At 36.8% G+C, this 15,390-nt stretch overlaps 1 non-coding gene and 1 pseudogene across 1 annotated transcript; one reads left to right on the top strand and one right to left on the bottom strand.

Moving 5' to 3' along the window:
* Positions 1-10,493: 10,493 nt before the first annotated feature.
* Positions 10,494-11,663, top strand: LOC101009543 (annotated as a pseudogene).
* A 2,788-nt stretch (positions 11,664-14,451) lies between these two features.
* On the bottom strand, positions 14,452-14,555 carry LOC116268704. Its single transcript, XR_004175877.1, has one exon. It is a non-coding gene; the product is annotated as a U6 spliceosomal RNA (small nuclear RNA).
* Between the last annotated feature and the right edge of the window lie 835 nt (positions 14,556-15,390).

Here is a 15,390-nt window from a genome sequence, read left to right as displayed (position 1 = left end):
AATTATTTTTCCTTAGCAGAACCTAGCCAGTATCTGGTATCCATAAATATCAGGTAAGTACAATTAATCAATGGATTTATTAGTACATGGATGGAGCAAGGAGATGGCAGCCCAGGAAATCCTGAAAACCCCAGGAAGGTAGAAATCAAGCATTAATAAGTTTATTGGACATTTCCTTTAGGCAGAAATCTAGGGAAAGCTCCTCACAGCTTGTACCTCACATTCCTTATCCTGGTAAACATTAGTAGAATTAATACCCTTTTCTTTCTTCTGCTTCTAAAAGCCAAGTACTTAATATATTTATGAATAGACATTTATTTGTGGGGCTTATAAGATGGATGGAATTCCATGAAGAAAAGCTAAAAGGATTTGCACTAGAGTCTGATAAGACCCTCACCACTGAGGAATATGGAACTTCTGATTCTGTTTCCTGGCCCCCTACAGGGCTTCTGCAAACCAGAAACCCCAGTAACCTCTGGAGCCACCAACAACATGCATTTGAAATCCTTTTGGTTCTGCGGCTTGGTCTAGGACCCAACTTAAGCAAAGAATGGCACACATTTATAGTAGCATTTATATAGGACTATTTCTGCCTTACAGTTCACTTCTATAATTATTATACTCTCTAAATGAAATAGAATGGTGAGGCCCAGGTCAAAGACTGTTCATAAATCATTAAAAACAAAAGAAACATGATGAGAAGTCTTGAGCCTTCTACCTCACAATAAGCCTCACAGTATAATTCATGACTTCTAAGCTTTGCACCCAGGAGCTCTGGATAACCTATGGGTGTACCGAAATAGTTACTGGAAGCCATCAATCAGGCCACACGGGTTACCAGTTTCTGTTCCACTTTTAGGTCTTCCTACCATTGCATAACTCTCATCCATTGGGCATTTTTAAGTTCAAAAATCTGTGATATCTTCTAGCAAGGGATCAGAGTATATGCTATGTGGTTTAAGGTCCTGACATGAGGAATCCACAAAGCTAAGTTAAACCAAATGCCTGTGCCTTTTATTAAGATGTTATATATGGCTCTGAGAGGCCAAGTCTAAACTTAACCTTTCATTAGGTAAGTCCAGGATTTAACTTCTACTAAATACATCTATGTGGTCAAAGACTTTCAATGATCAGAGAAGACTGAAGAAAAAAGCGGATGGAGTAATTAGGTCTTGAAATGAGTAATTTGTATGAGATCAGAGAAAGTTGGAGAAATAATTTTAAAAATTAGGTGAGGGTGGGGATTGAATGTTTTACTTGTTCATTTTTGTGGTTTAGGGAGTGATTTTTGAACGACAGATCACTGTGTGAGTGATCATAAAATCAATTTAGTGGAGCACCAGCCAGCATTTTCTAATCAAATAAGCAACTTTGAGAGACATTATGCACATGTGCGGTTAGGGGTCACATCATAAAATGTGTTTCTATAAAAAGTCTGAAGCCCATTGACCTAGAAGATGCATACTGTGTGCATTATGAAGTGGGAGAGGCTTTTTCAACTCTTTTTGAATCTTTTTTGGAACAAATGAACCCTGTCATTTCCTGACCTGAATTAGTACAGCCCTTCTTCCCTCCAAAGGAGTCAACCGGTCTGTTGATTAGTTTCCCTGTTCTGCAGGACAGGGCAATTGCTATAGGTGAAAGAAGGTTGCCACGTGGCCTTAGGAAGTATCTTAAACTCCCTATGGATGTTCCTTCATCTAAAAAATTGGGAACACTATCACCTACTTCATAGAGTTTCAAAGGAATAACCAATAGCAAATAAAAGCATTTGACACAGTTCCTGATACAGAATAAGAGATAAATACATGTTTTCTTTCCTTGTAGCTTTTTGTTCAGGGGAAAAGATACCTTCTCCCATTTTCATCTCCCTTCTAAAGAGACAGGGGCACCTCTCACATGCTGCCCAGAATTGGGACACTGTGACATTGTCATATGCTTTTCTCCTGTCAAGTTAATGAAGGATTATGCCCAGCCCCTCTCCCTGGTCAGCACAGCTTGCTTGTGGAAAAATCAGAAAATATCTAAGAGTGCTGAGAACCAGCTCTGTACAAAAGCAATTTTCTCCAGCTGCTATGAGTGAGGGCAGCTGTAAATCATTCAATTCATTTGCATTTATACTGCTTTAAAAAGGTGGTGGTGTTGGGGAGATGGAGGGAAACCTACCCAATGAGAAATAGCACCCCAGGACAGAACAGAAAATGTTCTCAAAATCACCTCTGTGTTTGCTCAATGACAGGCTATTCCCTGCCCAGAGATCAGGGGGCAGGGGTAAGACAAGGTTATATCAAACTCTCTATCTTATAGAGTAGCTCCCAAAATTAAAATACCTGTCTCTCAGAATCAATATGTACTCATTACCTTTACTTGATTTTCCTTTGCAAACAGAGGGAAAAATTATAGAAGATTGCTTAGTAGTTTTGTAATGCCTGACACATAAAACAGAATATAATACTCACACTGTTACTTGATGGCCCCGTTGGCTTTTGACATCTCAATGCCATTTACTCTATCCCTGAGCAATTTAAGATAAGCTAAGGAGACCCCAGCTGTAACTAAGCCTGATGTCCTTGCTTCATCGAAGAGAAAAAGCCCATGGGGCCAGATCCAAGCATCCAAATCGAGAGAAAATATTTTCCACTACCAAGGACAGATAATCAGAGCTGTGCTAAACCCAGTCTCTGTGGCATTCTTACTTTCACATTTCTCGCTTGGAGGTAAACTGAGGTCAAAGAATGTCACAGGAAATTTATTGGGAAGAGTCTTGTATTTTCAGTAATTATTTTACTCTGGAAATGAATGTGTGTGGTCAGTAGAGACAAGCAAAGGAGGCCTGTTGGAGCAGTCTTCCTCTGAGTCGGTGCTGTCACATGACTGGAATTAGTGCCTCAGCCAGAAATATTTCCCATGTAGTAGGATCTACATTTCTTCCTGGTGTTCATGGGAAATCATCAGAAAGATTTTTTTTTATTTAAAATGTTTATTTTAAGTACACATTAAGAGAGTGAGGAAAGATTTGGAAAAGTAGATAGAGCCCAACATCAGACCTCCTCAAACGTCCAGATTTATCTTCTACACATTCTGGGAAGCAGGATGCACAGCTGTTTCACCATTTTTTCATGAAGATTATTTTTTCCAAACACCAGTCTCAATCTTTCCTTCCTTTAAACTAAGCTTTTCAAATGAGTACTCCATAGCTTTCATGTTCACTGTCTTCTTTGAGTTACCAGTTACATCTTGCAGCCAAATTCAATTCTTTTTCCCTCCCTTTCCATCTCTCCCTCCCTATTTCTCTATGTATCTTTATAAGTCTACAGTTTTCTCACTCTCTTTTTGATTTCTAGACTTCTTATTCTTCTTTTTGATCTTGGCTTTTTATTTATATAATTTTGGCTTCTTATATGATGTCACCACTTCTACCAATTTCAACTGTAAAATTATGTCATAAAATATTATACCTTTGGTTCTTTTTTTTCCCTCCTTAACTACATTTTTACCTTCGATATGTTCCTTTTCTTCTTCCTTCATATCCAAGAATAAATCTAATGGCCATTAGTCTTCTAAAAATTCTCCAAATGTTCTTCCCTCTGTCCGGAATGTCTCCTCTCTCCAGTCACATGAACGCTAGAATTCAAACTCATCCCTCAGGACTCAGGTCAAGGAAAATGACATTGAAAAGTTACAAACAGAAAAGGCTGATCTTTTTGCCATATGAGGAGGCATAAAGATATTCTTAGATACACAAAAACTAAAAGAGTACACTTTAAATATATTTCTGTGTAAAGACCTTGAAAACTGTATTAAATAAGCAAAACTGAATCTGAGAAATAAATACCTCAAGAAGAAAGAAGACGTGATAGAGGAGAAATAGTGGTAAGTTATGAACAAGTAAAACAGAGTGCATCTAAACAATTGCTCATAATGTCTGTGAAATTAACTGCTATTTTTAAAATTTGAAGTGAGAAATATAAAACAGTTATAATAATAATAGCAACCTGAAGCTAAAATTTCAATTATTTCAGCAAAACCTGAGTGGTGCACTGAGATAAGGGTGAGACTAGCAATGTAGTAAGTTAAAACAGGCTAAAATCTAAAGTTCTCTTGTTCAAAAAGAGAAGGCTATTACTGCTATAATTCTTCATTTTGATAGGTAATTCAAACATGGCTGTTAAATATTTAAGAATAACTATTACCTGAATATACATGAGATGTATACTTTCCAAACCACTTAAGGAACAAAGAAGAAACAAAGAAAATTAATTTAATTAAGGAAAGGGGGGCTGGGAGATAAAATTTTAAATGTGATACGCATAATTTAAATAAAATCAAGTAAAATAAAGTAATATCCCCCCCACAAAGGGATCAAACAGATCAAAAATCATCATTAACATAAATACAATTTACTTAGTAAAAATAAAGAATTGTATTTAGGTTAAAACATAGCTCTTTGCTATTTCCAAAGGAAACGCATAAAACAGAATGACAGAAGAAAGTTAAAATCTAGGAAAGAATGCATTAGTAAAACAAATTCTTAAAAATTAGAAATGATAATACTAGCTCAGTAAAAGTACGTGTAAAAAACACTGCTGGCAACTCATGTATGAAGAAATACAAATGGCCAACAAATTTGAAAATATCCTCAGCCTATGTTTTAAGAAATTCAAAACAAAGTGATGAAGAGATACAATTTTGCATATATCAGATTGGCAAAGATTTAAGTGTTTGAGAATATCCAATGTTTGCCAATACAGAAACAGGCCCACTTAAACATTATTTTGGCTACTACAAACTAAAACAAATTTTTAGAGTGCAATTTGGCAGTAGCTTTAAAATTTTTTATACATACACTTTGATATAGCCATTTTATTTCCAGGAATTCAACTTATGAATAAAATTATACAATGATGCAAAGATATATTTGCAAAGATATTCTTTGCTGAATTTTTTTAGGGCAAAAATGTAGAAAGGATCCCTATGTTCATCAATAGTGGGCAAAATAAATACATTTTTATATATCCCTATAAGAAGATCTCGGAAAATACTTTAAAAGAATAGATAATATCTACATATACTGATATAGGAAAATGTCTAAGATACATATGGAATGTAAACAGTTAAGTTCATAACAATGCATTTGTACTGTGATTCCATTTACAATTTTAATGGGAAAATACAGATTACATCTAATTTTATCTATAATTTTTTGCACCTTTGTGAGTTTATCAATTAGGGAAACATACAAAGTCATATCTGTTTTTCCATTCATCAAGCCTTAAATATCTTACCAGTAGAAAACTTAGTATCTTCCTGATGCCTCCCACCTTCCTAGCATTAAATCGTAACAGCATGGGGGAAAGGGGTCTTTCTCAAGCCTACTTCCAAATACCAGGCAGAGAGCATTGCAACATCTGATCAGTTCATCACCATCAGCACTTTTGTCTCTGCCACAGAGTGTTGCTCTTAAACATTGATCCCTATACAATCTGATGGTCATTTGTCCACTTCTGTATTTATGCCTGGACTGGTACAGAGTCCCAAAGTCTGCAGTAGTGGCCGCTTTGCCCTCCAACAGTACAGATCTGTTAGTGCACACTCACATGCTCAGATCTCATGTCCAAATCATAGCAGTTTGCCAGAGTGTTACAGCCATAGAGCTCCCAGTCTCAGCCACAGTTGGTGCGTGAAAGAGTTCCCATTCTTTCTGGGGATCCAAGCTCTGCTACAGAGCTGTGGTCAGCAATTCAAAAGACCTCCCCAACCTGACACACCGCTCACAAGCAATCCCCTTCCCAATGACCACCTTCTGAGGTTCTTGGTGTCTTCTGATTCCAGTAGATCTGAGTGAGACAATCTCAAGTCACCAGAGAGGTCAGAACAACACGGAACCACAAAAACGAAGAGGTCAGAGGTCTGGCCTTTCTCCCATATTCGAATTTAACAATATTCTCACCAGTACCTTTGCATACCCCTCCACCAGGGCAATGGGTAGCTTACTTTTATATAACCACTTGAATAATGTTTCCTTAATAACAAAATTTCCAAAGTGTCACGTTGTCTTTAACTCTAGACATAGGAGCTAGCATACACACATGTATACACATCCACACGCACAACTTGATCATAAACATGGGTCTCTTTATTGACTATTCAGTTCTGTTGAACTGATTTATTACTGTGACAAAACCATATTGCTTTAATTACTATGGTTTTATAGTATGCTGATGTATGGTAGGGTATATTTATTCATATTTCAATGTTGTTTTCAAATATTCTTGCCTATTTTGTCCAATTCATCTTTTTCTGGAACTTTAAAAACTTCTCACCAAGTTTTATAAAACACCCTTTTAGGAACTTTAACTTTGTGTTCCACTGAGTTTTAAAAATAATTTTTTAAACACTTGGCATCTTTAAGACATTGAATCATTCTTTCCAGGATCATAGTATATCTGTCTTTAGTCATTAGTACAGCTTCATGGTTGTCTTCAAACAGATCTTGTACCCTTCCTATTAGTTATTTTATAATTTTGTTACTATTGTGAATGGGACCATTTATTATATTTGCTTATCGCAAATATTGGTTAGGAAAGCTACTGATCATTTTATGTTGATATTGTAACCAGCCACTTTACTATTCTTTCATTATTTTGGTTTTAAATTTTTCTTGAATTTTCTAGCAAGATATATTGGTTCACTAAAAGTGGAAATTGGCCTCTTTGCCGGTCCCTGTAGATTTTATTCAATGATTCTCTTCTTACTATATTGGCTGTAATATACACCACTAAATAGTGTTGGGTATGGCAAGCATTCTTGTCTTGTTTCTGGGTATTTCCGTTAGAAATGTTTCCGCTATGATTAACTCAACTAAAGTTTCCCTTCCCTCTCTGCTCTCTTCTTTTATAATTAGGAGTCCATAAGTTGCTGGTTATGATACAACTGCTTAATAAAACTGCCAAAACTGAGTCAAGCTGTTTATATTTTTCTCTGCATCATCTTTACTATGTTGGTTTTTATCCTTCAGGCTTCTTACTTTTTGGTTGCAGCATGGCTTTTTCTCATAATCAAGGCAAAAAGATGAAAGACAAGTAGGGACCGTCTGGTACCACGTTTTATCAAGAAAGTGAAAGACACATTCTCAGAACGCACAGGAGACTTCCACCCACAATTAAGCAAACAGAACTTGATTATATGATCAGCCCTAACAGCCACAGAGGCTGAGAAAATGAGCATTCAACTAGACCTTGATCCCTAGAAAGGACATTGATATTTTGCTAGCAAAAAAATGGGTAATGAATAATGAGTAGACAACTAATATTGTCTGCCACACTGACTTTCTAAGGGATGTTTAGTGTTTCAGTAATTGTTAGGATGTGTACTGTAATTTTGTGATACAGAGTTTTATCAGCCTGAAGGGCTGTTTTCTATTTTTAACTTGATGAGGCTTTTAAAATCAGAAATGAATGTTAAATGCTATCAAAACCCTTGTGGTGTCTATGAGAAGATAATATAATGTGTTTGTTTTTTCAATTAATATGTTAATTTCGAGTAATAGATTCCAGTTGTTGAATCATTCTTGCAATCCTGGGATAAGCCAAGCTTGGAATGTGGTTATTCTGTTAATCTATTATTGCATTTAATTTGAAAATAGCACACTCATATTTTTTGCATTGATGCTCACAGTGAAATTGATCTATTTTTTCTTTATGCTATTCTCATCCAGTTATTTTCATGCGAGTTATATAACCACATAAGCCACATAGAATGATTTAGGGAACTTTCTTTTCCATTTGAATAGCGTCAATAGAATTCTCTGTTCCTAAAAGATTTGATAGGACTCTTCTTTCCAATAATTTGGGATTGATTGCCTCCTTAGGGTAATGAATGTACAATTATGTTTTCTGTTTTCCCTTTTTCTTAATATCTTCAGGTTTTCTGTCTCTTCCTGAGATAGCGGTTTTTGTTTTTGGTTTTTTTTTTGGCTTGTGGAGTGATATGCTTTATCTTCATTTTCCTAATATATGCATTTTGTTAAAAACTGGACTCTAAATACAGTCATGCACCAAACAATGATGTTTCAGTCAATGACAGATCACATATAAAACCATGGTTCCAATAACATTAACACATCATGTTTTTACTGTACATTTTTTATGTTTAGAAGTTGCTTGATACACATATACTTACCTTGTGTTATAATTGCCCACAGTGTTCAGTACAGTAACATGCTGCACAGTTTTGTAGCCTAGGTGTGCAGTAGGCTACAGCATCTAGGTTTGTATCTATGATGTTGGCACAGTAACAACATTGCCTAATGCCACATTTATCAGAACGTATCCCCTCATTAAGTGACACAGGGCTGTATTTCTTCATCGGTTTTGATGTTCTGCTCACATTTTCATTTTTCCCAAATAATAAACATTTATTTATCCATTGAATTATTTAAATTTTATTTTTTAAAATTCACATGGATAGTACAGGGCATTTATCTTTATTTTATTTTGTTATGTTTAATATTGCATGCTTGTTGTTTTGTGCTACCTAGCATCCAATCACCCCTTTAATTTTCAGGTTAGCACATGTTGTGTGGGTCCCAGTGGAATGGCCTTGTCATTTTCTCTGCTCACCTCAGGATAGTTATGGAATGGCCATGACTTAGACTTAGCCATTTCAATGCTCTTGTCCTAGATTTTGAATATGGAAGGAGGAAAAAAGTATAGGGACTGTTGAACTGTTTACAGTGGTAAGGGCAATGATGTATAGAGTCCAGAGGTGAGGGCTGCAGCAAGACTCCAGTAGTGGCAAGTGTCTAATAATAGCAATGCACGATGTGACATCTGAACTAGACCTTGGCCAACTTTCCTGATGTCTGACCTGGACTTTCTTGCATCTTGCCTGGTTCTCCAGCCTATAGTTGATTCTGTAAGCCCCCTGCTATCTTTCCAATGTACTTCTCCACTGCTTAAAAGAGTCATAGTAAGTTCTGTTGCTTGCAACCAAGAAGTTTTTATTAGTAATTTATAATTTCCTGTTTTATAGCTAAATGTTGTCTATAAAAATTTTCCTTTATGGAAATTTATGGAGATTATTTTTCTTTGGGGCCTAACACAGTAGAATTTTATTAATAGTACAATTTTTGCTTAGTCTCAGTTTATTAAATACAAGATGTTATGTATCTCACTTGTTTCTCATATAATTGAAGTCTTTTTTTTTTCTCTCCTATTTGGTTTATTAGTTTCTGAGATAAGTGGGTTTAGGTCTCAGATTGTTGTTGTAAATCTGGCCAGGTCCCCACCATCTCATTGGAATATTTTCAAACGTTAGTATCTGTAGGCGTTCCTCTTGGACCAGCTTCTCCAGAGAAGAATCTTCCAGCTCCTTGCCAAGAGATATGTAAGGCTGGCTGCCAGCATGCTGGATGAAGAGTATTAAAAGAGGGCCAAGAACATCCCCACTAGAGATATATGTTCTTTCAATCCTCTTACTTCTTATACAGTGCTTAACCTCTGGCCAAAGACAGGGCATCCTCACCTCTCCATAGGAATAACATCCTGTGTCTTCTGAAGTATTTAGAAAAATGATCATCTATTTGGGAAAGCAGGAGGGATGCTAAGGTTTAACTAATTATTACACAGACTTCCTACCCCCTGATTTTAGTGGTGTCTCTCACTCCTTCTTGCCCAGCTTTTTCAGGGTTCTATGATTCAAATAGCCTTACTTCTAATTTTCATTTTCTCTAAAGGCCCTGGAATGCATTTCAGCTTTCTGCAAAATGCGAGACATGTCCCACTTATCCAGCTGCTTTCTTTTGCCCCAAATCCACTGAAATCTCTAATTCATAGTCTCCCTCAGCTCTCTTTCTGTTTGTGGAGAGAGAAGGGGGGGGAGGGGGAGAGGGGGAGAGGGGGAGAGGGGGAGAGGGGAGAGAGAGAGAGAGACAAAGAGAGGAGAGCGCGAGTGAGCGTAAGAGCGAGAGTGTGCGCTGTATAGATACATGGATATATAATGAGGTTTTTAAAGTAGATTTTTATTAGGAAAGGGAGATGTTTCTTTAGTTTCTTTCTTGCTCTCTTCTTGTCTTCTTTTGTAGTTTTATTTTCCCTTTTCTAGTTTATGTAGTTTTCTCTCTGAAGGTCAGACAGGGCTGAGAATAAAGTAAGAATGAGAGGCACCTGGGGTGTAAAATGTAAGGAGGCACATGCTGTCAAGTAGCGACCCTGCTCTTCATGACCCTGAGAAAGAATGCCTCCTCATACCTTAACAACCTAGCTGCCTGCCTTTCTTACCCTCCTTCTGATTCTGCTGAGGGTATTTCCTTTTCTACAGTGCAGTTAAAGCAGAGAACCGAAAGGAAAATCATAGATGGCATTACCGGTCTCAGAAGTCAGATGATGGAATGTGAGCCTGCCAACATAGCTGGAAGTGAATGGAGTTTAAGAAAGTTTAAGAAAGAAAGGAGTCACAGAGGGGGACCTACAAAATCTGGATGCAAACTTCCCTCAAATTCTTTGTGGACCCTGAACACTGTATGCATGGGATGAGACTCCAAGGAGCCCAAGATAAGATTGAACACCCCCCAGGGAATTATAACAGGATCCGAAGTCTCTAAAACACATAATCTACAATATTCAGATAAAGTATCTTTAGATTTGCAAAAACATGGCCTATGATAAAAAGAAAAAAGAGTTAGTAAGAATAAAACTACAAATGCCCCCCAGTGCTCCAGATTGGGCTAAGAAATAAGGACTTCAGCTCTTTCCCATCTTGCAAGATGGCGGGTGAAAAAGTTGAGAAGCCAGATACTAAAGAGAAGAAACCCGAAGCCAAGAAGGCTGATGCTGGTGGCAAGGTGAAAAGGGTAACCTCAAGGCTAAGAAGCCCAAGAAGGGGCAGCCCCATTGCAGCCGCAACCCTGTCCTTGTCAGAGGAATTGGCAGGTATTCCCAATCTGCCATGTATTCCAGAAAGGCCACGTACAAGAGGAAGTACTCAGCCGCTAAATCCAAGGTTGAAAAGAAAAAGAAGGAGAAGATTCTTGCAACTCTTACAAAACCAGTTGGTGGTGACAAGAACGGCGGTACCCGGGTGGTTAAACTTCACAAAATGCCTAGATATTATCCTACTGAAGATGTGCCTCAAAAGCTGTTGAGCCACAGGAAAAAACCCTTCAGTTAGCACATGAGAAAACTGTGAGTCAGCATTACCCTGGGGACCGTTCTGATCATCCTCACTGGAAGCCACAGGGGCAAGAGAGTGGTTTTCCTGAAGCAGCTGGCTAGTGGCCTGTTACTTGTGACTGGACCTCTGGTCCTCAATCGAGTTCCTCTGTGAAGAACACACCATAAATTTGTCATTGCCCCCTCAACCAAAATGGATATCAGCAATGTAAAAATCCCAAAACATCTTACTCATGCTTACTTCAAGAAGCAGCAGCTGTGGAAGCCCAGACACCAGGAAGGTGAGATCTTCGACACAGAAAAAGAGAAATACGAGATTACAGAGCAGCGCGAGATTGATCAGAAAGCTGTGGACTCACAAATTTTACCAAAAATCAAAGCTGTTCCTCAGCTCCAGGGCTACCTGCAATCTGTGTTTGCCCTGATGAATGGAATTTACCCTCACAAATTGGTGTTCTAAATGTCTTAAGAACCTCATTAAATAGCTAACTACAAAAAAAAAAAAAAAAAAAGAAAAAAGAAAAGAAATAAGGACTTCAAAGTAACAGTGAAAAATATGTTATAGAAGCTATAGAAAAAAATATAATGGGCAAAAAAATGGGAAATTTCAGGACAATACAGAACTTCACATACTCTAACTATATTCCATGTATTGAAACTAAATAAGAACAAAATAAAAATTCTAAAACTATTATTTTATTTTAAGTTCTGGGGTACATGTGCTGAATGTGCAAGTTTGTTACACAGGTATACACGTGCCGTGATGGTTTCCTGCATCCATCGACCTGTCATCTACATTAGGTATTTCTCCTAATGCTATCCCTCCACTAGCCCCCCACCTGCCAACAGGCTCCAATCCAGTGTGTGATGTTCCCCTCCCTGTGTCCATGTGTTCTCATTGTTCAACTCCCCCTTATGAGTGAGAACATGCGGTGTTTGGTTTTCTGTTCCTGTGTTAGTTTGCTGAGAATTATGGTTTAGCAACTGAAATGAAATATTTGCTGGGTGGTATTTTAAGCAAACTAGACACAACAGGAGAAAATACCAGTGAACTTGAAGACAAGTCAATAGAAAATTTTCAAATTGAAGCACATTAAACAATAATTTTAAAATGGTAAGAATTAAAGCATTCAGTGACAAGCAGGTGAGTGTTAAGTTGTTTAACACATATGTAATTGTAATACCAGAAAGAGAGGGCAAAGGTAATAGGGCATAAAAAATACTACAAAAACTTTTGCCTGATTTTATTCCCAAAACTGTTCAGAAACAGCACACCACTAATCCAGGAAGCCTGAGCAGTTTAAACACAAAGAAAACCACACATAGACACATCATAGTCAAACTGTTAAAAAACAAAAATAAAAGAAAAATCTTAAAGGAAACCAAGGGAAAAGAGCACATGACATTTGGAGAGATAGTAACAGTAATAAAGCTGACTTCTCCCCAGAAACTATGGAGGCCACGAAACAAGAGAACATTTTCTTTAAAGAGGTGAGAGAAAAGAACTGTCAACCTACATTTCTATATCCAGGGGAAAAAATACTTCAACAATGAAGACAACATAAAATCATTCCTAGATAAACGCTTACAGACTTTGTTCTCTGTAACATGACGTTACAAAAAAATACTCAAGAAAGTTCTTCAGAGAAAGGTAAAATAAAATATAAGATAGAAATATAAATCTATAGGAAGGAATAAAGAACAATGGAAATGATCAGTATGTAAGAAAAATTAAGAACCAGTTTTCTTTTTAAAAAAATTCTTTAAAAGTCAGTTGGCTCTTGGAAGGCAAAAATAATAACATTACCTACGGTTTATAATTTATAGCAATAAAATACATGACAATAGTACAAAAAATAGAAGTGTAAATTGAAACATTGCTGTAAGACTCTTACTACATAAGTGAAATGATATTATATTAATTCAAGGTATACAGTGATAAATTAGGGGTTTATATTATCTCTAGAAGGAACACTAAAATAAAATTTGTAGAGTTCCTGAGAAATCAAGAAGTCATCCTGGATCACGAGGTGTCAACCAGCAATGCCCTGAGCACCAGTGGTATCGTCCCAGCCCTGGATCTTCCTACGAAAGCATTAGGTCATGGCCTAAGCCTTTCTTTCCTTGTTAGAGAGACTCCTGAAAAAGGTGTCTATATGTAAAGAGGAAGAAGTGGGGTCATATGAAGCATTTAAGAAACTATCTTATTTCAGTCATTCTGTAAACGATGCCCAGGTCACATTCTGACAGCCCTCTGTGATCTGCATAATCGCATTGCATTGTGGTTGGCATGTAATTTCTGGAGGCAGCTGGAAGAATCAGACAAATCTTGGACATTGCTCCAGTGGTATACGTGAACCATTCAGTTCTAGCCAGAATAAATTTGCTTAGTAGGACCAGCCTGTATCACTTGAGTACGACTCAGCTATACTCAGACAGATGCATGGGTAAAGTATATCTAGTCACTCTGCACACATGTGCCTTAGGCACTAACTCAGTAGTAGTTTGGGAAGTTTCAAATATGCCTTAGTCAACTGGTTCGCAGATAGAAAGCAGCAGGGAAGTAAACGTTTTTTTAGTTTAGGGATTCTTATGCAATCAAAAAGTAGTTCCAATGAAAGCTATGATCTAAGAAAAAAAAAGTGCTTTGTTGTAAAATGGAGTAGCACTAAAAGTAGTTACAGGCACATTAGCTAACTTTGGGAAGCATTACAGATGCCTGATTTATCAGAGATCAGTGAGTTAAGAGATATCACTGAGGAGCTTTAGCAGTGGTAATATCTTCAAATTTGCTTCTATATAGGTCTGTAATTGTGATTATGTGTGCGAATTACAATATGCATCCATTAAAAACATAGAACTATGGGTCATGAGTGGAAAACAAATGAATATTTTATCAATTTGTGTCTGTCTGTTGGAATTTAAGCCAGAAAAAAGAAAATGAAATTCTCTTCTTCTCCTCTCTCCCTCCCACTTACAAACCATTGTTTGGCCCCTGCTCTCAAGACAAAAGATGACACTCTTGAGTTCCCATTATGGATTAAATATTGGGATGCTGCTCATTTGTAACTATTACTTATACTATCTTCCCTAAAAAACTAACTAATTCCAAAATTTTATTCCCTAGTTGGGGAAAGGAGGTAGGGTTCTGACTTAGGTCTTATTAGAAAAAGTCCTATGTCCTCTGTTAACCAGAACCTTAACTTGAATCCCTGAGAAATTGTTAAGGATAGGTTCTTTTCTTTCAATTTTTATATTTTTAAATTTAAATTTTATATATTTTTATATGGAACACTTCACAAATTTGAGCATCATCATTGTGCAAGGGCCATGCTAATCGCTGTATCATTCCAATTTTAGTATATGTGCTGCTGAAGCGAGCATGAGAAGGCTCTAGTTAAGCACATGAGGCTTAACTAGAGCCTTCAATTATGGGTAGAATTTTTTTAACTGATTCTGATAAACCCACCAAAAATCCTCTAAAAAGTCATTCACTTCTTAGCAATCAATTTTGAAAAATGCATATTAACAAGAAAATGAATTAGATATTTTTTTATGAAGAATAGATGATATATTTTTCTTTTTTTAAATTTTTTATTATACTTTAAGTTCTAGGGTACATGTGCACAACGTGCAGGTTTGTTACATATGTATACATGTGCCATGTTGGTGTGCTGCACCCATTAACTTGTCATTTACATTAGGTATATCTCCTAATGCTATCCCTCCCCCCTCCCCCCACCCCACAGCAGGCCCCGGTAGATTGGTTCTTAAAGAAATCATCTTCCTCAAGAAATTGTTTTTCATCCTCCTTTAACACATGATATTAGAGTCTTCAGTGTATTTTAGAAAGAGCACTGGAATGACAAACACAGTCTGAGAATGTGGATTATAGCTCTGCTCTACCTTTCTGTGTTTTCCTGTGTGAGTTTGGACAATTCTCTCCATTTTTCTGAATACCTGTTTTCTTATCTGTAACAAGAAAATTTTCCATTTAAGCAGTGGTACTCAAACCCTTTCAGGTCATATATTCTTTTGAGATAGGTAAACCTTTCAACAGAATAATACACAAAGCTGGACAAATGTTTCTCATGTTTTCTCATTATTTCCTAGAGGCTGGCATATGTATTCTAAGATCAAGTTAATCATGAAACAGACATTTTTATAATTTAATCATTTGGTTGATAAGGAAGCTCAGTGTCTCATTGTCTTTAGGTAT

Source organism: Papio anubis, chromosome 8, assembly GCF_008728515.1.
Source record: "Papio anubis isolate 15944 chromosome 8, Panubis1.0, whole genome shotgun sequence".
Lineage (NCBI taxonomy): Eukaryota > Metazoa > Chordata > Mammalia > Primates > Cercopithecidae > Papio > Papio anubis.
The sequence above is the reverse complement of the archived record's forward strand: the minus strand, read 5'-3'. Positions and strand labels throughout refer to the sequence as shown.